Raw genomic sequence first — 25,386 nt, 5'->3', positions numbered from 1 at the left:
GTTTAGCCATTTCTGCAGAACAATATTGCACTTCTTATCAGTCTCATTTTTAGACATTTTTATTGGGTTCGACCTACTACATTTACTTCATTTTTATATTTTCTCCTTTCATCAATTAAGTTCTACACTGAAGCGCCAAAGAAACTGGTATAGGCATGCTTACTGAGAGATATGTAAACAGCAGACAAACCTGTATAAAAACAAAGAGAGTCAGGCGCAGTTGTTACATCGGTTATTGCTGTTACAATGACAGGTTACCAAGATTTTAAGTGAGTTTGAACGTAGTGTTATAGTCGACGCATGTGCGATGGGACACAGCATCTCCGAGGTAGAGAAGAAGTGGAGATTATCCCATACGGCCATTTCACGAGTGTACAGTGAATATCAGGAATACGGCACAAAATCAAATCTCCGACATCGCCGCAGCCGCGGAAAGATCCTGCAAGAACGGAACCCACGACGACTGAAGATAATCGTTCAACGTGACAGAAGTGCAATCCTTCCGAAAATGCTGGAGATTTCAATGCTGGGCCATCAACAAGTGTCAGTGTGCGAACCATTCAACGAAACATCAAATATATGGGCTTTCAGGAGCCAAAGGCCAGTCGTGTATCCGTATGACTGCGCAACAGAACGCTTTACGCCTCGCCTGGGCCCATCAACACCAACATTGGACTGTAAATGACTGGGAACATGTTTCAAATTGTATCGAGCGGATGGACGTGTACGGGTATGGAAACAACCTCATCAATCGATGGACCCTGCATGGGCTACTTTTCAAGCTGGTGGAGGCTCTGCAATGGTGTGGACGTGTGCAGTTGGAATGATACGGAACCCCTGATAGGTCTAGATACGACTCTGTCATGTGACACGTACGTAATCATCCTGTGTTAATTCATGTTCATTGTGCATTTCGACGGACTTGGGAAATTCCAGCAGTGCAATGTGACGCGCCACACGCCCAGAATTGCTTCACTGTTCTGAGTTGAATCACTTCCGCTGGCCACCAAACTCGCCAGACATGAACGCTATTGAGCATAGCTCGGATGCCTTGCAACGTGCTGTACAGAAGAGATTTCCACGCCCTTGTATTCTTACGGATTTATGGACAGCCCTGCAGGATTGATGGTGTCATTTCCCTCCAGCACTACTTCAGACATCATTCGAGTCCATGCCACGTCGTGTTTCTGCACCTCTGCGTTCTCGCAGGGGCCCTACACGATATTTGGCAGATGTACCAGTTTCTTTGGCTCTTTCACCTTATCCAGATCCCATCTTTTTAATTTCCTAGATTTTTGCAATTTATTCAGTTTTAATTAAAATTTAATAACAAATAAATTGTGGTCCGAGTCAATACCTGCCCCTGGTAATATGTTGAAACTTAATATCTAATTCCTGAACCTCTGTATTGCTATTGTATAATAAATCTGAAACCTCCTGGTGTCTCCAGGTCTCTTAACGATTCCCAAACCAGGTCTTGGTGGTAAATGAATTGTGCTATGCGCAAAATTCTACCGGACGGTTTCCTCTTTCGTTCCTTTTCCCCAGTCCATATTCACCTACAAGTTTTCCTTCTCTTCCTTTTCCTGTTATCGAATTCCAATGGCCAAATTTTCGTCTCCCTAATCTGTCTGAGTAATTTATTTTATCTCATCGTATATTTATGCGATTTCTTCACCATCTGCGGAGCTAGTTGGCATATAAACTTGTACTACGGTGGTGGATGGGGGCTTCGCGTCTATCTTGGTATCTTGGTCACAATATTGCGTTTACTGCACTATTCACAGTTGCCTACCAGCATTCCTATTTTCTTATTCATTATTAAGCCTACTCCTGCATTACCCATACTTGATTTTGTATCTATAATCATGTATTCAATTGTCCGAAAGACCGGATCCACTTGCCAATAATCTTCAGTTATTCTCACAATATCTAACTGTAGCCGCTCCATTTGCCTTTTTAGGTTTTCTAGCCTACCTCCCCCTACTAAGAGCTCTAACATACCACGCTCCGATTCGTAGAACGTCAGTTTTGTATTTCCTGATGACGTTATCTTCTTGAGTAGTCCTCGCCTGGGTATCCGAATGGGGGACTATTTTATTTACTGAATTTTCTACCCAAGGGGATGTCATCAGCATTAAACAATACAGTAAAGCTCAATAAACTCGGGAAAAATTTCGTATCTAGTTTCCCCTTGCTTTCAGCCTTTAGCAGTACCAGCATTGCAATATCGTTTTGGTTGATATTATAAAGTGAGATCCCTCAGTCATCCAGATTGTAGACTTATAAACTAAAAATCTACAAAACCCATGAAGTGAATTACAAAACAGACTATTAAGATGTAACAGCATACATTACTCATGAAACAGTAGTTTACAGGTTAAGAAAATACGTGTACCTGTTATTCTTACATGTTGACTTTAGTTGCTTGCATCCGAGAGGGGCTACGTAAACATTATACAAGGACGAATGATGGAAGACTGGAAGACTCAACGATATCTTACATAACAATGCCAGAATGAAAAATGCTTTCATAGTACAAAAAAGGCAAGGAAGGCCTGTGCAGACTTAAGGATGTAAAAGAAGGGAACTAGCTTTTCTACTTGTCTGGCACATTCAGAGACATTTAAATCAAAATATCTTGACATACTCGCAATTTTTTACTTGTTGGTATTAGTACACATGCCTTGTAATATAATGTGTCATGTCAAGTTAAGTAACATCGTACAAGATGTCATATAACGTGAAACATGTCATCATGTCTACCAGAATGGCATTTGTCTTGTCGTGCGGTATGATATAATTGGTCATTGAAGTTTAGGATGCATGCATCCCCACTCGGGGATACATCCTATATACTCGTACAAGCAAACACGCATCTTGGAAACTTCCTCTTGTAGATACATCTCACTCCCTAGAAGCTCATAAGTTTGTTCCTACGTCTCTTACCGTACATGTAACAAGTGGTGGGCTTGTGGAGAAATTGTCCCTTCGAGGAAAAAAATCAACTCCCCACCCAAAAAAATAAAGAATAAAATGTTTTTTCATCAGAACAGTAGCAAATCAAATCCCAGAAATTTTGTCCCTGGAGACAAATTTTCTCAGAAATTACATTCATGCTCTTCAGGCGTATGGTACTATATACTGTTTAGTACGGTTGACGAATATTCTGGATTTTGGCAGAGGATGAGGAACTTTTGCAAGATCAGGTGTACCAACACCTTGCAGCTCAGATAGCTCACTGCCCTGAGGATGTAGGGTTAACTCAAAAAAGAGGGAATATGTCAAGACGTTTTCACTTAAATGTTTTTGAAGCTGGCACATAACTTTCCTTCTTCTGCATCCCTAACTCTTCCCAGGAGGTACTCACCTTTTTATGCTACAGTAAGAGCATTTTTCATTCGTGTGTCCCAACTTTTACTGTATCACAATTCTGACATTAGATCGCCACAGCTTGGCAACGGATGTATATTTTTGTTGACTCGGACGACGACCGACCCGGTTTAGGATTTTTTATTGTCTTTTCTACCATGTTCTTTGAGATGGGCACCGTTAGTCTTTACCCTCTACGATTACCAAGCTGGGATGGTTGAACTCGTCCAGTTTCGCATGCTGTGTCCTGAGAGCATGCCAGCATGACTGCCACTCCAAGGTCACATGCTTGTACGACGGTTTTTGCTTATATTTTTTCATACGTTTTATTTCTTACTATTTTTCTATTTTGTTATATAATTTGTGTTTTCTCATTCTGCATATTTTTTATTTTTTATTCTTAATTTTTTGTTTTGTAGTTACACATCTTATTCATATACGCATGAGGCTGTCTACGCATTGTAAATATAAATGCTCAACACAGTATACAAAATAACAGCAAACAAAAATAAGATATACACAAAACATTAAATACTGTTCGAAGTTTTTGATAATATTGATATAAATAGTTTATGCTGCCTAGATTCAACCATAATATATAGATAAACTTAGGATGCGAACAAAAACGTACAATGGCTGTACAAAAAATGACGTGTGCACATGGTCCACGTGAAGTAGCATCTTCGAAGCTTAGCAAAATGTGTAAATCTCTCCACTCACACATACTACTGTTAAAAAGGGTTACTTGTCAAAGGCTTTCTGAACGGCAAATGGCTTTCGCCTATTTCAACAGCAACAAGAGACGTTACGTCATTTTGCTTCATAAAAGTAGCTGCAAAGTAGCCAACAAGAGCCAAGGGACCAAACACGTTATGAAACAGTTCACAGGCAAAGTTACAATCGACCACTATAAAATGTCAAAGTATCTTCATAATGTATCATGACATGTAGGTAACCACGCCCTAGGATACGCTGACCAACATATACCCAACTTAATGGGAATCGTACAGATCTGTGGTCAAATGGAACCTGCTTGTCAGCTAAGCGTATGTGTTGTTTCAAAATTTAGAAAATTTCCGAATGATCTTGTAAATGAAATGTTTCATCTCAATCACAACAAGGAAAAAAGTGTCTCTGTTATGAATCATACGAACGCTGAAAATTTCGAGCAACAAATAATAAATTACTGAAAAGCATCCATGTTGCAGTTGTCTTATCTTAAAGTTCTTGTCATTGTTTGTTAGAACAAAGCAATAACATCTACATCCACACTGATACTCTGCATATCACACTTAAGTGCCTAGCAGAGGGTGCATGGAACCACCTCCATAATAATTCTCAGTTATTCCAATCTCGAACAGGGCGTGGAGGAAACGAACACATATTCTTTTCCGTGCGAGCTCTAGTTTCCCTTATTTTATGACCGTTCCTCCGTATATAGGTCAATATCAACAAAATAATTTTGCATTCGGAGCAGAAAGTTGATGATTGAAATTCCTTGAGAAGATTCTGCCGCATCGAAGAACGCCTTTGTTTTAATGATGTCCACCCTAAATTCTTTATCATGGCAGTGACACTCTCTCCCCTACTTCGCGATGATACAAAACGTATTGCACTTCTTTGAACTTTCTCGATGTTCTCCGTTAATCCTATCTGGTAAGGGTCCCAGACCGCGCAGCACTACTCCGAAAGATGACGGACAAGTGTAGTGTAGGCCGTCTCCTTAGTAGATCCGTCACATTTTCTAAGTGTTCTGCCAATAAAAGGCAGTCTTTGGTTTTGCATTCCGCACAACATATTCTATGTGTCATTTCGAATTCAAGTTGTTCCTAATTGTAATGAAAAGGTATTTACTTGAATTTAATGCCTTTAGAAAAGACGCTGATTTATCATGTAATCGAAGCTTCATGGATTCCTTTTAGCACTCGTGTAGGTGACCTCACACTTTTCATTATTTAGGGTCAATTTTCAATTTTGGAACATACAGATATCTTTTCCGAATCGTTTTGCAATTACCTTTAATCTTCCGATGACTTTACCAGTGGATAAATGACAACGTCATCTGCAAACAACCTCAGTCGGCTGTTCAGATTGCCTCCTAGACCGTTTACAAAGATAAGGCATCCAGTCATATAATTCATACGATATTCCATAAGCACGCAATTTCACTACAGGCCGCTTGTGAGGTACAGTGTCGAAAGGTCTCTGGAAATGTAGAAATACGAAGTAAATTTGAAATCCCTTGTGAACAGCACTCACCACTTCGCGTGTGTAAAGAGCTACCGTGTCTCACAAGAACGTTTTCCAAATCCGTATTAACTATGCGTCAACAAACCGTTAGCCGCGCGTAGCGGCAGCGCGGTTAGAGGCGCCATGACAATGACTGCTCGGTCACTCCCGTCGAAGCTTCGAGTCCTCCCTTGGGCTTGGGTGTGTGTGTTGTTCTTAGCGTAGGTTAGTTTGTGTTAGTTTATGTAGTGTGTAAGTCTAGGGACCGGTGACCTCAGCAGTTTGGTCCCTTAGAAATTCACACGCATTTGAACATCCAACAAACTGTTCTCTTCGAGATAATTCGTAATGTTCGAACACAACATATGCCCCAAATTGTTCTGCATTTCGACGTCAATTATACGTGCCTGTAATTTAATGGATTACTCCTATTACCTTTCTTGAATATTGGTGTGATCTGTGCAACTTTCCTGTCTTTGGGTGCGGATCTTTCGTCGAACGAGAGGCTTTATATGATTGTTAAGTATGGAGCTGTTGCATCAGCATACTCCGAAAGGAACATAATTGGTATAAAGTCTGGAACCGGAGACTTGCTTTTATTAAACGATTTAAGTGGCTTCATACTCCGAGGAAAAATGGTTCAAATGGCTCTAAGCACAATGGGACTTAACATCTGAGGTCATCAGTCCCCTAGACTTAGAACGACTTAAACCTAACTAACTTAAGGACGTCACTCACATCCATGCCCGAAGCAGGATTCAAACCTACGACGGTAGCTGCAGCGCGGTTCCAGACTGAAGCGCCTAGAACAACTGGGTCACAGCGGAAGGCTGCTCCGAGTATATCTGCTATTTAGTTACTCATGGTGGCAGCTGTTCTTGATTCGAATTAGGAATACTTGCTTAGTTTTCTTTGGTGAAGGAATTTAGGAAGGCTGTGTTTAGTAATTCTGCTTTAGCAACACTGTAATTGATAGTATTTCTGTTGATATCGTGCAGAGAAGGCACTGATAGTCTCTAGCCGCTAGCATACTTTACATACGTCCGGAATCTCATTGAATTTTCTGCCAGGTGTGGCAGTGCTGGGCAACTGGTGCGACGTTTGGAATGTGGGAGAGAGGTACTGGAGGAAGTAAACCTAGGTGACTGGTAATCGAACCCGTGATCCAGAGGCAGCAACGCTAGCCACTAGACCAGGAGCTGCGGACATCGCCAGAAGAGGAAAAATCAGTTTTTCATTGTTGAGAGACCACAAATTGCATAAAAAGCAACAAACAATTGACTTTTACCTGTCGCGAGTCTGTTCCAAGATATGTTGAACATGCTGTCCAACGTTATCTGCACAAGTTGAGATTGAGAAACATCATGTTCCACAACAGATCGGAGTATCTCAGGGGTCACGTTGTGAATGCGTTGGGAAATTTGTGCTTTCAGCTGAGCTACGTTCGTAATGGGAGCCCTGAACACATCTTTCACAGCCAGAGACTGCATTGGAATTGTGGGAGAAGGAGTAGAAGAAGGGGTTAGGAGAGAATATGAGCTTGGCAGTAGGAATAACAGAGGAGAAAGACTAACGAAGTTTGCAATAAATTTTTAGGTGCTGATAGCGAATATTGCCTTCAAACCTCGGAAGAGGAAGAGGCAAACTTACAACAGGCCAGGAAATACAGGGCGTATCCAGCTGAATTACATTTTTGTAAGGTAGAACTTCCGAAATCAGATACTGAATTGTAGGGCTTACCTAGGAGCAGATATAGATTCAAAGCGCAGTTTAGTAATGATGGAGAGTTGGCTAAAGTTCAAGATACTATTTAGGAAGAATCAGTGCGTAACATAGTGGGTTACGGAAGTACTAAGGAATGCAAAGATGGGGTTTAAGTTCTCTGAAGCTATACATACTGCGAAAAGTATATTAGTCAGTAGGCACTTCAGATAAAGAGGAATCAGCGTTTCCGCCGCGCGGGATTAGCCGAGCGGTCTGAGAGCACTGCAGTCATGGACTGTGCGGCTGGTCCTGGCGGAGGTTCGAGTCCTCCCTCGGGCATAGGTGTGTGTGTCCTTAGGATAATTTAGGTTAAGTAGTGTGTAAGCTTAGGGACTGATGACCTTGGCAGTTGAGTTCAATAAGATTTCCCACACATTTGACGTTTTTGAATGAGCGTTTCTAAAAATGTCAGTCATAAATGTTTGAAAGAAAAACGTAAGTACATGAAAGGCAACTGTGAAAAACCATGTGTAACAGAGGAAATGCTTCAGCTGGCCGGCGAAAGAAAGTACAAAAATGTTCAGCCAAGTTAAGGAATAGAGAAGGGCAAAACACTTAGGAACGAAATAAATAGGATATTTAGGGAAGCAAAAACTAAATGACTACATGAAAAATATGAAGCAGTCGGAAAATAAATTATTGACGAAAGGACTGACTCAGCATATAGAAAAGTAAAAACAGGGCGTTAAGACTAATAGTGCAGTAGAAATTCCTCTACCAAATGAATAGGGGAGAACGGATGCGTGGAAACAGTACATTGAAGGACTCTGTGAGGGGGTGTGAGGGGGGAGGGGGTGGTGGAAGAGTCTGATGACATTATGGAAAAAGTAACAGAAGTCGACCGGGAAGGGATAGGAGATCTAGCATTAGAATCAGAATTTAAGAGAGTTTTCGATGACTTGCGGTCACATGAGGGAGAAGGGATGAATATCATTCTGCAGAATTTCTAAAACTATTCGGGGGAGTGGCAACAAAGCGACTAGTCACGTTAGAATGTAGAATACATGAAACAAGTGATATACAGTGTGTCTTCGGGAAAAATATCACTCGGCGGAAATGGATGGGTATGAGCGACTTACAGCGATGGACTAAAGGGAGTGAATGAGTAACAGTTAGGGGAGCTTGTGTGTGTCTGAGGTGAGTTTCAGGTTAAGAAAAGCCCTATTATGTTCGCATGCCACAATTTTTGGGAAAACCTATAAAGGTACTCAAAAAGGTAAAATGAGGGCGTTGATACTCTGCTTTTCAGTCAGAGTCCTTTAAATAAACGGGAACTTATTCGAATTTTTTGTATTCCTATAGGAGAATTGTTCCACCGGTTGAGAGATCCTTGGAAATGGAAATGGGCTTCGTCTACAGATTCCATGGTCGCTCATTGTACACTGCCATGTGAGTAAGGAAATGTAGAGCAAACATTTGTCTAACTCTACGCCAGCCTGAAGCAAGTCCTGAAATTGAGTAATTTTGTACAGGTATTAATACATGGGATCGGTTGGTAGGACATGTTCTGAGGCATCGAGGGATCACCAATGTAGTATTGGAGGGCAGCGTGGAGGGTAAAAATTGTAGAGGGAGACCAAGAGATGAATACACCAAACAGATTCAGAAGGATGTAGGTTGCAGTAGGTACTGAGAGATGAAGAAGCTTGCGCAGGATAGAGTAGCATGGAGAGCTGCATCAAACCAGTCTCAGGACTGAAGACCACAACAACAACAACAATGAATACACGATGTTTCTTAGAATTTTATACACCGATCTCACAGACATGTCCAAAGTTCGGGTAATTCCCCGTGCACTCCATGTTTACACACCACTGCTCGCGCCCCCTTACAATGCAGAAAATATTGCATCTTCAGGAATATCGTTATCATTTACTCCATACCCTTGGCAGGCGTCGGACTAGCACCCTTTTTCATATCCCTTAGTGTCCAGAACTTCTGAAGAGCTACTGGTGCGCTGTCACAGTTCTTGTAAAAGAGCTTTACAAGCAGCGCGCAACCCTGCGTTGACGTAGCGACTCTGAGTATCTCAGACAGAAGCTGGGGCCCAGCCGTTTAGCCTGCGGTCTTATATTTTGCATTTTCTCCTGCTTACATCGCCATCTGTTGGTACAACTTTCGAAGTTTTTCCCTATAGCGTTTCCACCTTATTCGGAAATGATACGTTGAAGTTAGAGGTAATTATGAAAAGGGGTTAGCTGTTTACAGCGTTTGGAAACTGGAACTACAATTTTTATAGCCCTGTTAATCGTTAACGTTATTTTCCTTTCTATAACCATTATTATAATGAACACCTGCGATCGAGTTAATCAAATTACGAAAATCAATTTTGAATTATCATTAGTAGGGCCCGTATTTAAAGGCCTTATCCTTATTCCCCCTATTATGATCTGAGCCATTGCCGTGTTGTTATCAGGAGGTCGAGCGGAGAGCGAAATTGAGTGATACTGCAGAACGCCAAGGCGCTAACGAAACGTCATTAAATTCAAATTATTTCTTGGCAAGAATTTTACAGTCACTCAGTCTTCTTCCCCGTGCTGTCTAGCAGCGAACGTGCCGAGTCCGCGCTGCTTGAAAGTGCGAGAGGTGGCGCGTCAGTGGCAGGCAAGGAACTTCAAGCTCAGGTCAGCGCTGCGGCCCCGTCGCAGGAGGCTGCGGCGTGGCTGTGGACGTCCGTCGGAGCCTGAGAGTTGTCGAGAATGAAGCTGCCCCTAAGCTCGATCCCAGAAATCTGTTTGTGCCTGTTGTCAGTTGTCGAGGTGGTGTTTAGTCAGGAGAGTCAACAACAACACACAGCCGGTAACGCTGTATTTGTACTACCCCAGTAGCGGCAGCACAGGCGCCCATCCTAAGCTGAACAGCCTGAAGAGAAGTAGATCGGTCATTCATCGACGAAAGACAGGCCCGACCCCACCATCTCCAGTCAACCACTGTTGTGGTCGGCAGGAATGCGGATCGTATATCAGAAGTTCCCTGTGAGGCCGTACTGCTGTAGATTTGCAGCAGTAGACTGCAAGTTGCCGGAAGCTTGTAAACGGTAGTAGAAATCACCAGAGGATCCTATAAATAAATTGGGGATCCCCCCCCCCCCCCTCACCGGTCGTGCACACTGGTGACTGAGATGATTGAATGTCCTCTCTTTTCTATGCCTGTAAGTGCTCTCGACTGCTCTACTGTTTAACTTCAGGATTTCAGAATGTTCCTTTCTGTGAACTTTGCGTCCCTGAAGGTATCCTTATGACACCTCTAAGTGAAGTTACTACATTTAGCCTCATTACTGTAGCACATTCTGTCTGTTCCGCACTGTTGTAGAAATGCTGAATCGGTTGTTCTCGGATTCCCAGTCGCGTAGTCTGATGAAATGTGCTCGTAGCTTGTTTGTACTTTTGGCCTCCAACGCTGACATGCAATTACAACACCGTTACGAAGCCAGTAGCAGATGCGGCCCACTTTAAGCTACGTTGTGGAAGACGCGACAGTTGGCTGCGACTACGACGCTGCCCCTCCACTTTTCCCACCCTCGCAGACGGCGACAAGGCCGCAACACGACAGGAGTCGTCGCTGTTTCCCAAGCTCTGGTCGGCGGCGGCGGATTCAAATACATAAGAAAAAATAAAAATTCCGATTTTCTTGCTGTAAAAAATACTGTATGTTAATGGAACAAAGTTACACCGGCTCCGAGAGTTAGTTTTTCGATACATATTCTCCTTTTACTTTAAAAAATTGAAAAGTATCTCTTCCGGTTTTGCGTGTTTTTTTCGCTGTATATTACTTCTCTATAGATTGTGAGGAAAGTAAAATGCACAAAAAATTGATGTTTGCGTATCTTTCAGTTTCACATCACAGCTTGATAATGACGTGTCTATTTTCCGATATTCGTCACAGTTATTCCGATACTTAATTTACAAGTAAACAACTGCATAAAATTTGAATTGTGTGCAGTGAAAAATGTGGTCGCTGGCTACTTTGCGTATGGTTCATGTTAGGCCATACATCGTTGCCGATGAAAAGAAGCTAACATATCGAAATTATTTTTAAAGTTAAGATCAGAATGATATCTATCTCCGTTTCCGAGATTTAGGCTCATATATCTCCGGGAGCGTTGCGACTAGCCGCCAGTTCTGTCGACGCACAACGTGAATCATGTGGTCATCACACGGTAGAGAATGCATTTGTTTTGTTTTGCTGACACATTTGGACCTAATGAAAACATTTTATGTCATATATTTCTCCAGTATGAGTTACTAATGTTTCTCCATATGCTCTTGACAATTTCGTTTAAAATGCCACGAAATGTAGGTTTCTTAAAAGTAAAGACATGCTGCCTTCAATATATTTTCTTCTCATTCTTGGGAAGGGGATAAATTACTCACCTCTATTATTTTCTTCTGAACCTGGACGAGGATACCCAGGTAGAAGTAGGCGTAACAAAACCAACAAATGTCAAAAATTTACGTTTTTCAACACAGCGAAAAAACGTTCAAATTAGTTTAATATCGCCTTGCCATCAATTATATTTTTTATATGATGTGGTAGGTAAATCATAGCGACACTGGATTTGAGTGTACTTCCCATGAGTATCGCATTGTCGCTTCACAGTACATCATGCGAGAAGTACGGATGGGAATGTCATCTGTCGCTCAGCTGTATTTGACCTTCACTTGTCAGAAGCGGCGCGTGTTTCCCAAGTTGCGGTCTCTCATTGACATGATGGAGAGAAGTAGAGCCACATTCGATTTCACTTTAAAGTACTTGGATATTTTACAGCAAGAAGAAGACGATAACATAGTTACGTTGTTGTGGCTCCACAACAAAAGGAAAAAGAAGAAGGTTCATTGTCTTTTTGCGACACGTGGCGATGAAGGCTGTTACATCATTTTGATTAACAGGCACCTTTTAAATGACGATACGAAATTCAGACATAATTTCAGATTGTCAGCCAGTTTGCTCATGTTTTGGAACTTATAGAAAGTGACATACAGAGAAAATCGTGCAACCGGGTCAAGAAACCTATCAGTGCAGCTGAAAAACTCGCAGTGACGCTAAGGTACGTGTAGTTTTATTATCTTATGTACATATGTGGCACTGGGATCAGAACAATTGTTTGTTCATCTGAAACCTTTGATGCAGCTTGTATTTCTTTAGTCTCAGGCTTTTATCAGATTTATTGATATGGATTCAACTTTCGTATTGTCTTTGAAATCAGTCCCAGTGATGGAAAACGTAAAGGCAAGAATGTTGCGAGATCAGCTCACAGAGCATCACATCCTGTGAGTGGCTCATTTCAGTTTTCCTTGACTGGCTCTACATCTTTCTGGTAGCCGTACGTCTTTGTGTGGTCCGACTTCCGTCGCAACACTGCTCACTGGTGCAGTGCTGCGGCAGCTGCCGCAACAGTCGCGCGTCGCATCCCAAACTCGAACTGCGCATGCGCCAGCAGGCAACTTCTGACGTCACGTAGCGACCCGTCGCAGTCGCTAGTGTGCGTCGCGTCTTGGACAACGTACCTTAGCCGTCTCTTTCGGTTCTTAACAAAATATTATCCCTGCACTACTTACTATTCCACTCTGTAACATACCTCAAAACGCTTAAATCCTTCTTAATAGTCTAAAATGGAGCTAAATTGGACTTACACACAAAAAGTGGGAACTAAAAAAACTAGTTGCTACAAAACATGTGTTTTAAATAGAATTTCTGATCCAATACTGCAGAAAAACTTACATGAGTTCGCACGTTTTAAGAAAAGACGTGATTACAGTTTATACTCTGTCCTGAAATCATGAAAATTGTGTGGCACAAAATCGCTTGTCTTTATAATTCGATAAAGTGTCAGAACGCTGATGAATCGGCGATTGCTGTGTCTACTTGTTTTCGCAATTCGGAAAGTTTGAGGAGTACAGCCCTGAGATCGACATTGTGTATGACGCATTGTCGCCGCGTGAATACAACTACATGCTCGCTTCATTAGGACAGCCCCGTTTAGCTTTAACTAAAATGCAATTCGGCAGTAGGGAGTTATATCTAAGAAACAAGTGGGCAACACATGGGTCTATTTATCTTTATATGTACGAATTTAAGTCGCGTGCTGTGTTGACTAACATTGAGTAGATCGTTTAAGTGTAATTTTGTCATCATAAAAAATTTGGCTTACCCAGATTTGTATTGGGGAAATCTCTAATGTCATAACTGGTGGCCGAATAACAATTTTTCGAACCGTGCCAAAAACAAATAACTAAACACAGGTTATTTTTATCATTCACTTTATCTTACGGTTTTCTTGCTGGCCTTCTTGCCTGAGGTTTGTAGATCGAATTTGTGATGGGTGACCGGAAGGTGTATATGAAACCGGAAGGTGTAACCGCGATTACAATGCGGGTATCTATAGGCACCAGCATCTACGTGTGCTGTTAGTGTGGCATTCGTATGTATATTACGTGCGTACGGTAAAAATGGAAACGTGAACTACGGTGATATTATTACCAAATGCCTCCGAACAGGACCAAAGTACTGTTACTATTCTCTCGGTTGCCGAATGACAAACGCCAACAGACATCCATCGGAGAATGAAGAATGTATGCGGGCTAGCATATCCGTCTGAAACCACCGTTGTGTAATGGTGCCCCAAGTTTCGTGGTGGTCGCGATTCGACACAAGGTGTCGGTCGATCTGGGAGACCACCCGCATCCACGACGGAAAACCACAAGCGGGCGGTTCATGATGCGATTGGGACGGACCGGAACATAGCTCGTGCGCTAGCGAGGGAAGTCGACATCACCTTCTGTAGCGTGCAACACATATTTCGGCAGAAATTAGGCCACCATAAGGTCTACAGCCAGTGCATAACAAGCGTAGAAACCCCAACAAAAAGCAAACCGGATGGCTGTTTGCCTGAAGCACCTGACGAGACTGAATTGTTTCAGGCGGCAAAATCTGGTGCCACCACTGAGAATTGGAATCGAAAGCATTGACAATACATTGTTGTCATTCATCGTCCCTTCGTCCCAAGGAGTTCAAGGGTCAGCAAACTCTTTAACCTGTTATTTGCTTACCAGTGGCTATTGCTTATTGATTTTAAGGAGCATGGTGTCTCTTTCACTGGAAAACGGTGCTGCGCAACGCGTCAGGAATTATGCCGTATATGTTACGCGAAACGTACCTGAAAACTGCTACAAAGGGAGCAGCTGCTTCATGATATCGCACGTCCCCACATCGAAATTGTCGTAACGCACAAGTCACGCCAACTTAAGTGGGATACACTCGAACACCCGGCCTATAGTCCTGATCTCATCCCATTGCATTATCACGCCATCGCTCTCTTAAAATAAGACCTTGACAGATCAGCGATACCTGTCGGAAGATGTGTATCAGGTAGCTACGGACTTCGTCAATCAGCAGGACTTGTTGTTTTAGCTAACAGTTGTCTTCAACCTGATGCGTCGCTGGAATGATATCCTGAATGTCCACAGCAATTTTGCCTGATCGGCGTACCGATTCTGGACTGTACGGCCTTTGAGCAGAAACTTTCTGATCGTCCTTTATAAAATTAGATAACTGATAGGCATATGTGATTGAGCTTAAGTTGACATTTTATATGATTACGATCTTATTTTTTTAGATACTGTCATCTTCTTGGTAATCGTTTGTTTAGGTAATCCGTCCTAAAAAGACACATTTTCTTCAGCACGAAGTTTCAACAGCTCCACTGGTAAGTAGAGCAAACACAGAAAGAACCATCAAAGTCTTCTATGGCAAATATTAAAGTGGACAGCTTTCATCTAGACTTGTGTGAGGATTTTGTGTCATCTAATCTGCCGTGGGACGTTCTAACGAACACAATATTTTAAGACCTTCCTGCAATATACCAGAAAAGTCGACAGTGCAAAAATTATTTGTGACATATGTATGAAAAGGCTCTTGCTGGTATTAAAACAGAAATTTGTAAATACTGCATTTGGCTTTCGGTCGACGAGACTAGTGACGTCAATCGCAAAACTTTCGCAGCCTGCAAAAACTTTCTGAGAGACAGTAGAAAAAGTTTCATATTACACGGCTTAGAAGTGAGGTTCATTGTGTACTGCAGTTCCATAATGTATAATGACTGTAGCGTTAGGCCACGGACTGTGGTCATACTCAGGTACGCACTGGAAGTCTGTGTTTTTGTGTGAGTGACATATGACAGGATTTTTTCCGTAAAACGCGTCCTATTACTATATTATCAAAAGAGAAGGTATTTGTAGCACCGGTAAGTATCTCAACTACTTGTGAATTTTTCCGAGTTTCGACATAGGGAATAATTAGTCGCTCATTTGCCACAAAGAACTAGAATAGATCTGTCAAAAGTATGATGACGGTTTCTATTTTAATATTGGAGTCCATTACACTTTCCATTGAAGGACTCCAAAAACGCTAAAATCAGTTTTACAAAAACCCAATAATGCGGGCGCTAGTCATCACCAATATTTTTGCTGCTTAGCATCGGTCCCAGGGCAGGCTCACAACAATGAAAAAATCGCGCGACGTGACTCTATCGTTGCTTAGTAATTGTCTGCTTCGAGAGCTCAAGCTATCCGGGTGTGTGTCGGAGTTCTCTGAGAGGAATACAGTGATTAAAAAGTTTGCAGCCGATCTTTGCAAGTAGAAGTTAAATAAGAGTTTGAAAGAAGGTTAACTGTTGAATAGAAGCAGACTTGTGACGTAAACAATGGAGGTAAGTGACCAATCCATATTCAACCATCATAAGACGTCCACGCTGAATTCTGATACTGTAGGCAACAACTTCAAAAGCTGCTACTGCTGAATGCTGCGTGTCCTAATCACAGTAAGATACAGCGTGAATCCGAGCAACACCAAAACCACTTCCAAAGTTTTTACGGGTATTTCCTTAGTATTTTGGCGTGGGAGTCTTCTGTGAATCATGCATCACTCTGCTTCAACAGATATGCTCCGCAAACCGCTTTACGGTGTGTGACAAAGAGTGCTTCAGCACTCCTGCCCTCCCTCTTGTATTCGCACGTGATATTGGGAAGGTCTCCTGTAAACAAACCATCGTAACTACTGCAATTGTTCTGATTTCCCAGTCGTTAGCATTTCGTGAGGATATGTTGCCCATCTCTCTTCGGCACATATGCTCTTGAAATTTCTACAGGACCGTCTTCGTGATGTACAACGACATCTTGTGACGTCTATTACTGGAGTATGTATTTTGAGCATACCGTTACGTTCTCGCGCCTACTCAAGAATCCTTCGATGAAACTTCCGACCTTAGTTGAATCTTCTTAGTCACTTATGTTAGTCGAATTAGACAAAGGCTCCAGAGTGATTAGGAATTCTTAAAAATCGGTCGAACCCCAAAATTTTTGCAAGCCGCTTCTGTTGTGAATGAATTACGTTTCACTAAGTCTCTTCCAGTGAATCCCAACCTGATATCTGCTTTCACTACAATTAATTTTATGTGAGTATTTCACTTTAGCCCACTTTAGCCCACATTAATCCTAGGTATTTTACAGAAATTGCTGTTTACAGAGATTTTCCCCTAATACTATTTCATCGAACAGTAATGAATTTCTTCCCCTATTTCTAAGCAGTGTGCTACAATTCATTATGTTTTTAAGGTCCTGCCAGTCTCTGTACTACTAATCGACTCTCCCCAGATATTTCTGCATTCTGCTCACAGTCTTCTGACGTTGCAGCCTTCCTACAGCCATCAGGCTCGTCTGCGTGTAGTCTCAGTGGGCCTCTGACGTTATCTACCTCTGTTTGTAGAAGACCCGTTTGCAGATTTTCTTTTCCCTAGAAACGTCGTAATGCGTGTGCGTAAAATATATTCCACAATTCAACAACAGACTGACGTCAGTAATACTGGCCTACAATTATGTGCATGTGCCCGACGACCCCCCTTGAATACGGGAATGCCTTGCACTTCTTTTCCAGTCGCTTGATGCGAGTAATCTGTGTAGAATGTCGCACTGTCTCACTCATCAACAATGTGTTTCCTCCGATGAACAATTCCAGTTGATTTCCTACTTTGTGGTCACTTGTTTCAAAACTAGCTCTTCGCCATTTGTGTTATGATTCAAAGGAGCAATAGCTGTAAAGCTTCGTGGCGAACCATTTTCGGGAGGTCAAATACAGCAGTACGGCTTTCTCTTTATCGCCTTCTATTTCTGGACCAGTACGGCTAACTCAGTGACTGATTAGAAGATTTAGATTATTTAAGGGAAATTGCGATGAACTCACACATCTTCAGTGGAGTGACACTTGTGGTGAACTCAGCATGAGCCACTTAAGTGTCACCAAACAAGACGAGTAGCGGATTCTTTTTCGCTAACTCAAGTGAAACTAGTTAGAACAGTTCACAGTGTCATGCAGTAATCGAGAATGCAGCTGCTAAATTTTAACTCTATCTCAGGTGTGTGCATGTTCCTCCAAACGGCAGTAAACTTACGTCGGAAGGAAAAAGGTCTGTTAAATGGTTCATCTGTAACCCTCCGACCCATCGCCATCTTAGATAAATTCTTCGCCATATATGCTAAGTAAACTGATCGCCTTATATCCATTGTCAATCAGATTAAATTTTTTTGAGAACCAGGAGAGACCGATTTCGATTTGGTTTTTAGCGTGAATGTAAAACTGCAGTAGTAAAACAATTAAATAACGTGTTTTGTCAGTACGTTCGTACCTATTTGTCTAATTACCACTAAGTCCTTTTTGTTCAGTACACAAGAACATGGAAGTGAACTAAAATATGTGGTTAGATGCAACTGAGAAGAATTCTAGGAACAAATAATTAAAATAATAATCCCAGATACCGTGTCATTTTCACTAATGCCTCTCAGTATCAGAATTTGCTGTTCCACTACTTAGAAGCATACATTATGTAGTACTGAATTGAAGTGTTTCGTAGGACAGCGTTCATACTGAATGTCATTATCAGCTTAGCATTAACATTACCATTGAAGTTTCTCGAAATTTTTTATGGAAGTTTACATGTTCAGTAAAGTATGTATTACATAAGTTTTCTTAGGCATTAGAAGGTAAAGACACTGCAACATGCATGTCGCCACAGGGTGTACGCATTAATCTTCCTCCATTCCGCAGCATTTTGCATCTAAGTACGAGATACAAGATGACAATTTTGATTTTAACAACTTGTTTGCATATTCCTGAAACGACAATCTTCAGTAATCTTATTCGGGCACAAAGATATATCAGTCACAAGAAAGGTGTACCATGAATATAATTATTTAAATGTTGTCAAGTCTGATGCGCATGTTCATCACAAGCTGTACGCTGCAAAGTCACCGAATTTTCTGATTCTGCTGCGGCTGCACGTTGAGCTATGTTGTAACACTGATAACTATTTACAGTAAAAGCAACTGGCAGTTATTTTGCGAATCTCAAGTGTCTCATCACGATATACACTCCTGGAAATTGAGATAAGAACACCGTGAATTCATTGTCCCAGGAAGGGGAAACTTTATTGACACATTCCTGGGGTCAGATACATCACATGATCACACTGACACAACCACAGGCACATAGACACAGGAAACAGAGCATGCACAATGTCGGCACTAGTACAGTGTATATCCACCTTTCGCAGCAATGCAGGCTGCTATTCTCCCATGGAGACGATCGTAGAGATGCTGGATGTAGTCCTGTGGAACGGCTTGCCATGCCATTTCCACCTGGCGCCTCAGTTGGACCAGCGTTCGTGCCGGACGTGCAGACCGCGTGAGACGACGCTTCATCCAGTCCCAAACATGCTCAATGGGGGGCAGATCCGGAGATCTTGCTGGCCAGGGTAGTTGACTTACACCTTCTAGAGCACGTTGGGTGGCACGGGATACATGCGGACGTGCATTGTCCTGTTGGAACAGCAAGTTCCCTTGCCGGTCTAGGAATGGTAGAACGATGGGTTCGATGACGGTTTGGATGTACCGTGCACTATTCAGTGTCCCCTCGACGATCACCAGTGGTGTACGGCCAGTGTAGGAGATCGCTCCCCACACCATGATGCCGGGTGTTGGCCCTGTGTGCCTCGGTCGTATGCAGTCCTGATTGTGGCGCTCACCTGCACGGCGCCAAACACGCATACGACCATCATTGGCACCAAGGCAGAAGCGACTCTCATCGCTGAAGACGACACGTCTCCATTCGTCCCTCCATTCACGCCTGTCGCGACACCACTGAAGGCGGGCTGCACGATGTTGGGGCGTGAGCGGAAGACGGCCTAACGGTGTGCGGGACCGTAGCCCAGCTTCATGGAGACGGTTGCGAATGGTCCTCGCCGATACCCCAGGAGCAACAGTGTCCCTAATTTGCTGGGAAATGGCGGTGCGTTCCCCTACGTCACTGCGTAGGATCCTACGGTCTTGGCGTGCATCCGTGCGTCGCTGCGGTCCGGTCCCAGGTCGACGGGCACGTGCACCTTCCGCCGACCACTGGCGACAACATCGATGTACTGTGGAGACCTCACGCCCCACGTGTTGAGCACTTCGGCGGTACGTCCACCCGGCCTCCCGCATGCCCACTATACGCCCTCGCTCGAAGTCCGTCAACTGCACATACGGTTCACGTCCACGCTGTCGCGGCATGCTACCAGTGTTAAAGACTGCGATGGAGCTCCGTATGCCACGGCAAACTGGCTGACACTGACGGCGGCGGTGCACAAATGCTGCGCAGCTAGCGCCATTCGACGGCCAACACCGCGGTTCCTGGTGTGTCCGCTGTGCCGTGCGTGTGATCATTGCTTGTACAGCCCTCTCGCAGTGTCCGGAGCAAGTATGGTGGGTCTGACACACCGGTGTCAATGTGTTCTTTTTTCCATTTCCAGGAGTGTATTTACTATCGGACTATTTACTGAAATTTATGGCTAATGCAATGAAAGAAACTGTTTAGCTTTGTTGGTCGTAGGAATCGTTCACTACTTAAGAGACAACCCAGAAAGAGGGATTGATGCTAACCGTGGCCGATTTACTCCATGAAGCACTTGTTATCCCAAATGTGAGTCCAGAAAGGCGACAAAGAAGACAAAACAGTCCTCTTCGTTAATCATCTATCTGTTGAATTCTGATGGCAAACGAGGTCACGTTACTAGCCATGATTTCATCAGATGAGCTACGTACAATGAATCCGTGTCTCCAGTTACGTAGAAAGCGTTACAGCCTGTTTTTCTTCAGTTTAGAAACCATTAATGGATCGTCTGGAGCAAAGGATTAAATTACCTGTTCCAAAGAATGCCTGCCGGCCGAAGTGGCCGTGCGGTTAAAGGCGCTGCAGTCTGGAACCGCAGGACCGCTACGGTCGCAGGTTCGAATCCTGCCTCGGGCATGGATGTTTGTGATGTCCTTAGGTTAGTTAGGTTTAACTAGTTCTAAGTTCTAGGGGACTAATGACCTCAGCAGTTGAGTCCCATAGTGCTCAGAGCCATTTGAACCATTTGAAAGAATGCCTATGAATGTACGATATTGAGACATTACACGTGTCGACTCAGTTTTCTAGCTGGCTACACAAAAGACGCACGAGTTTTGTAAATTAGTGAGCTGTGGGGTGAGTCAAACGAATAGCAGAAGCGATGTGTTCCTAGCGTGTGGCATTAGCTGGCAACAGGTGGCTGCCAGGAGCCACTGTGCAGTTTCACGCGTCTGCAGTAGCGATTTCCTCCGGAACTTCTTAGACCGTGCTATCCACGTCTCACAACGCACTCAACCTGTAAGCTACCTGAAAGTAACTTGTACTCCCTGTCTCTCCGATGTTCCAGTATCCTTTACATGTTAAGCACTTCTAGGTACCAAATCTCCTTTGTTGTTACAGCTAATTTTATAAACTGTCAGGTCTTCCCATTTTACCCGCGACATTCTACCTCCCATATTCATTCAAGCAGTCTATCCAGCTTTGATAGCTCCTATGCAGTATGAGGCAGACATGTAGTGAATGGAGCTTCCTTTTTGATAAATATCATTTTTCCTCTAGTATACACATTGAGATTATTATTCACTTGTATTGAACTGCTAGTTAAAATATCCGGGAATGGTAAGCCAACTGTAAGACAGCATTAGATATTATGTTACGTGATATGATTAATGTTAGCAGGATAGGCCAACTGAAAGGTTACTGACCTGGAAAATAACAGTGTTACATCAGTGAATATTATTCCTTTTAGGAATCACATGTGCAGTGCATATGTGTCTGTAGTCTGTTTAGCATGCAGTCTAATATTAATATATTGAAAATCAAACAAAGCAAGATACGCAAGTGATAGCGAATATTAATCATACAAACTGAGTACCTCCAATGGCTTGGGTATGTATATATTCTAGTGTTCTATTAGTCCACTCGTCCGCTCCTTCTGTGTCCACTTTCTCCTGCACCTACCTCCGCTACTGTCCACATTATTCACCCCCTCACTCCATCCGTTTCCTCCTGCTTTTCTTTCCACCCATCTCCTACGCCATTAGTCTCATTCTCCCCGTTTGTCTGTCATTCTCGTCCTTTAACCGGGTCCAGCTACTAATTACGCCTCACTGTTTCCCCGTCTCAAAATACATTAGTAACATGTGTACCAAGTTTGGTTGACATTGAATTTAGGAGCAGTTTTTACTTGCAGCTTCACCTGTGTAGACATGTGTCACATACATTTCAAATATATTTAACGTATTTCATACAAATTGAGACCCGTATGTGACTTGTACCCCTAGTGAATTTCACCCCGCAGTCTCCTTTTCACGAAGTTCTATGTTTTGACGTCTTATCTTCTGAACAATGTGCCGTACTAACATGTAATGTTCCAGATACATTAAACGGTATTTGTGCGTACTGTCCGCAAAGTATGTTGGGAGTAGAGTTGGTTCTGGAGTAGCAATAAATTAAAACGTCACGCATACTGAAGCAGCTTGTTACGCATGTAAGTGTATATGACGTAATATTTCCAGAACTATGTGCCGTACAGTGGTATATTTTGCAAGTGCAGTCGGTGGTATATGTGAATATTGTATGCCATATGTGTCACGAATAGAGTTTCTATCAAAAAAAGCCATAAATTAAAATGTGATTCCTGATGCAGCTGTTTTACTGCACTACATGAAAATGTATTAAGGGGTAAGCACTGATATTACGTATAAAGTTTGTTCCAAATGATTAAGGGCCCTCACTCTTAAATGTTGAATGAATAAATTCCAGATATTTGTCAGTCATGAGCTATGCTACTTTTTCACCTGCACCCCAACCTCTTTGATTGGTGGCTGGTTCCTACACACCACAGCGCTTCTTTCCAGACAGTGCGAAGTTTGAATTAAACCGATCCAGTGGTTTAATAGCAGATGTGGAATATTGGCAACGGTACAATTATCTGTATGAATCAGCATGGGTTTCGAAAAAGACGATCGTGTGAAACCCAGCTCGCGCTATTCGTACACGAGACTCAGAGGGCCATAGACACGGGTTCACAGGTAGATGCCGTGTTTCTTGACTCCGCAAGGCGTTCGGTACAATTCCCCATAGTCGTTTGATGAACAAAGTAAGAACATATGGACTATCAGACTAATTGTGTGATTGGATTGAAGAGTTCCTAGATAACAGAACGCAACATGTCATTCTCAATGGAGAGAAGTCTTCCGAAGTAAGAGTGATTTCAGGTGTGTCGCAGGGGAGTGTCGTAGGACCGTTTCTATTCACAATATACATAAATGACCTTGTGGATGACATCGGAAGTTCACTGAGGCTTTTTGCGGATGATGCTGTGGTGTATCTCGAGAGGTTGTAACAATGGAAAATTGTACTGAAATGCAGGAGGATCTGCAGCGAATTGACGCATGGTGCAGGGAATGACAATTGAATCTCAATGTAGGCAAGTGTAATGTGCTGCGAATACATAGAAAGAAAGATCCCTTATCATTTAGCTACAATATAGCAGGTCAGCAACTGGAAGCAGTTAATTCCATAAATTATCTGGGAGCACGCATTAGGAGTGATTTAAAATGGAATGATCATATGAAGTTGATCGTCGGTAAAGCAGATGCCAGACTGAGATTCATTGGAAGAATCCTAAGGAAATGCAATCGGAAAACAAAGGAAGTAGGTTACAGTACGCTTGTTCGCTCACTGCTTGAATACTGCTCAGCAGTGTGGGATCCGTACCAGATAGGGTTGATAGAAGAGATAGAAAAGATCCAACGGAGAGGAGCGCGCTTCGTTACAGGATCATTTACTAATCGCGAAAGCGTTACGGAAATGATAGATAAACTCCAGTGGAAGACTCTGCAGGAGAGACGCTCAGTAGCTCGGTACGGGCTTTTGTCGAAGTTTCGAGAACATACCTTCACCGAGGAGTCAAGCAGTATATTGCTCCCTCCTACGTATATCTCGCGAAGAGACCATGAGGATAAAATAAGAGAGATTAGAGCCCACACAGAGGCATACCGACAATCCTTCTTTCCACGAACAATACGAGACTGGAATAGAAGGGAGAACCGATAGAGGTACTCAAGGTGCCCTCCGCCACACACCGTCAGGTGGCTTGCGGAGTATGAATGTAGATGTAGATGTAGATGTAGATGTAACTGAATGCAGAGCATGCGTACAGGTTAAAACATTGCGGCAGACAAATAAGATGGATGTTTTTATTTTGATATCGGAAAGAGCGAATCCTCCAAGCTTTCGAGGCCTGGCCAGTACTTCATACCGGACTCGAAAGATATGGCGGCGCCACAGGAATCGACCAGACAGCTGTTTCAGTCTGCGGGCCATCATCGCGGGAAGCGGGAAGACCTGCGCAACTTAATATACTTTACTGAAGACATAGGTTTCTAAAGCCCGTACCTTGTGAAGGAGGCTAAGGGAACGGCGTTCATGATCAACGACCGCCCCATGAACACGACTCGCTACCTCACTCCAATTTTGTGTCGCCATTTTGACTGGATTGCGATCCACTAAGATCCCTAAGGTCTTGGCGATTGAAGACCGTCGCCTAAGAAATGACTACCTGATCGAAGCCTCTCAACGGTAGGAATGTGCATTTACGATCATTAATGCGAGCACCAGCAAAACGACAAAATGAATCCGAGGTGTCCGTAAGCCTCGGTACGTCCTCGACATGTCGTACTAAAACCATGAAGTCATTGGCGTGTGCACGGACCGAAAAAAGTTCCTCCAATATAATACAGCCACGTAACTGCATGGCGAGGCGGCGAAGTAAGGGCTCTAAGAACAAGAAAAAAACGGACATGGATAAGGGGCTTCCTGTCTGATCGATATCCGGTGACCTTTCACAATCACCGAGATAATGATACCGGTAAAATGGCGACACTTAGTCTGTTGTCTTTTGTATTAATTTTCCATAAATCTTGCTTCCATCATCGCTAACTATGTCAGAACTGCTTTCTCGTGTCCATCTTCATCAAAGCCAAATCGAGAAGCACATCGAGAATATTCTTCCTCATTCTTCTGTGTATTATTCTTATCACCAATGTGGATGCATGAGCGGTTAAGCTGATTGTGCGACAGACCTGCATCATACTAGAGTAGCATTTGTTTCATACACGTAAGTACTTCAGTCGTGCGTAACAGGTGGAACATAGTGGACCGCTTGGCTGCTTGCTTCTGTTGCGCCATAACCAGAGCCAGTTTTGTGTCGTCGTTCAACTTTAAACCGGTCCGAACTTAAGCTCCAGAGCTTCGAAGATTGTGACTGATTCCAGTGACGGATAACCAATCACGTGATTAAAGCACCTTGTAACTTTTCGCCCATTTAACCGCAATCATTATGTTTATTTTTTGTGATCAGTCTTTGCGAAATACGATCATCACCTACACTACCTGTGGATAAAAACAGGTCTTCGAAAGCAAGTTTCATATATTCTAAACCGACACAGTATTGTCCAAATCAGCAAGGAACTTTCCCGTAGTCATACACAGAGCTAGACTCTATAAGTAGGGCGCCATGTGATTTGTACGGATCATGACATCCTTCTCTGTTAAGCACACTCTCTTTCAAATACACTCCTGGAAATTGAAATAAGAACA

The sequence above is a fragment of the Schistocerca nitens genome, chromosome 7, assembly GCF_023898315.1.
Source record: "Schistocerca nitens isolate TAMUIC-IGC-003100 chromosome 7, iqSchNite1.1, whole genome shotgun sequence".
Classification (NCBI taxonomy): Eukaryota; Metazoa; Arthropoda; class Insecta; order Orthoptera; family Acrididae; genus Schistocerca; species Schistocerca nitens.
Note: the sequence above shows the minus strand (reverse complement) of the source record.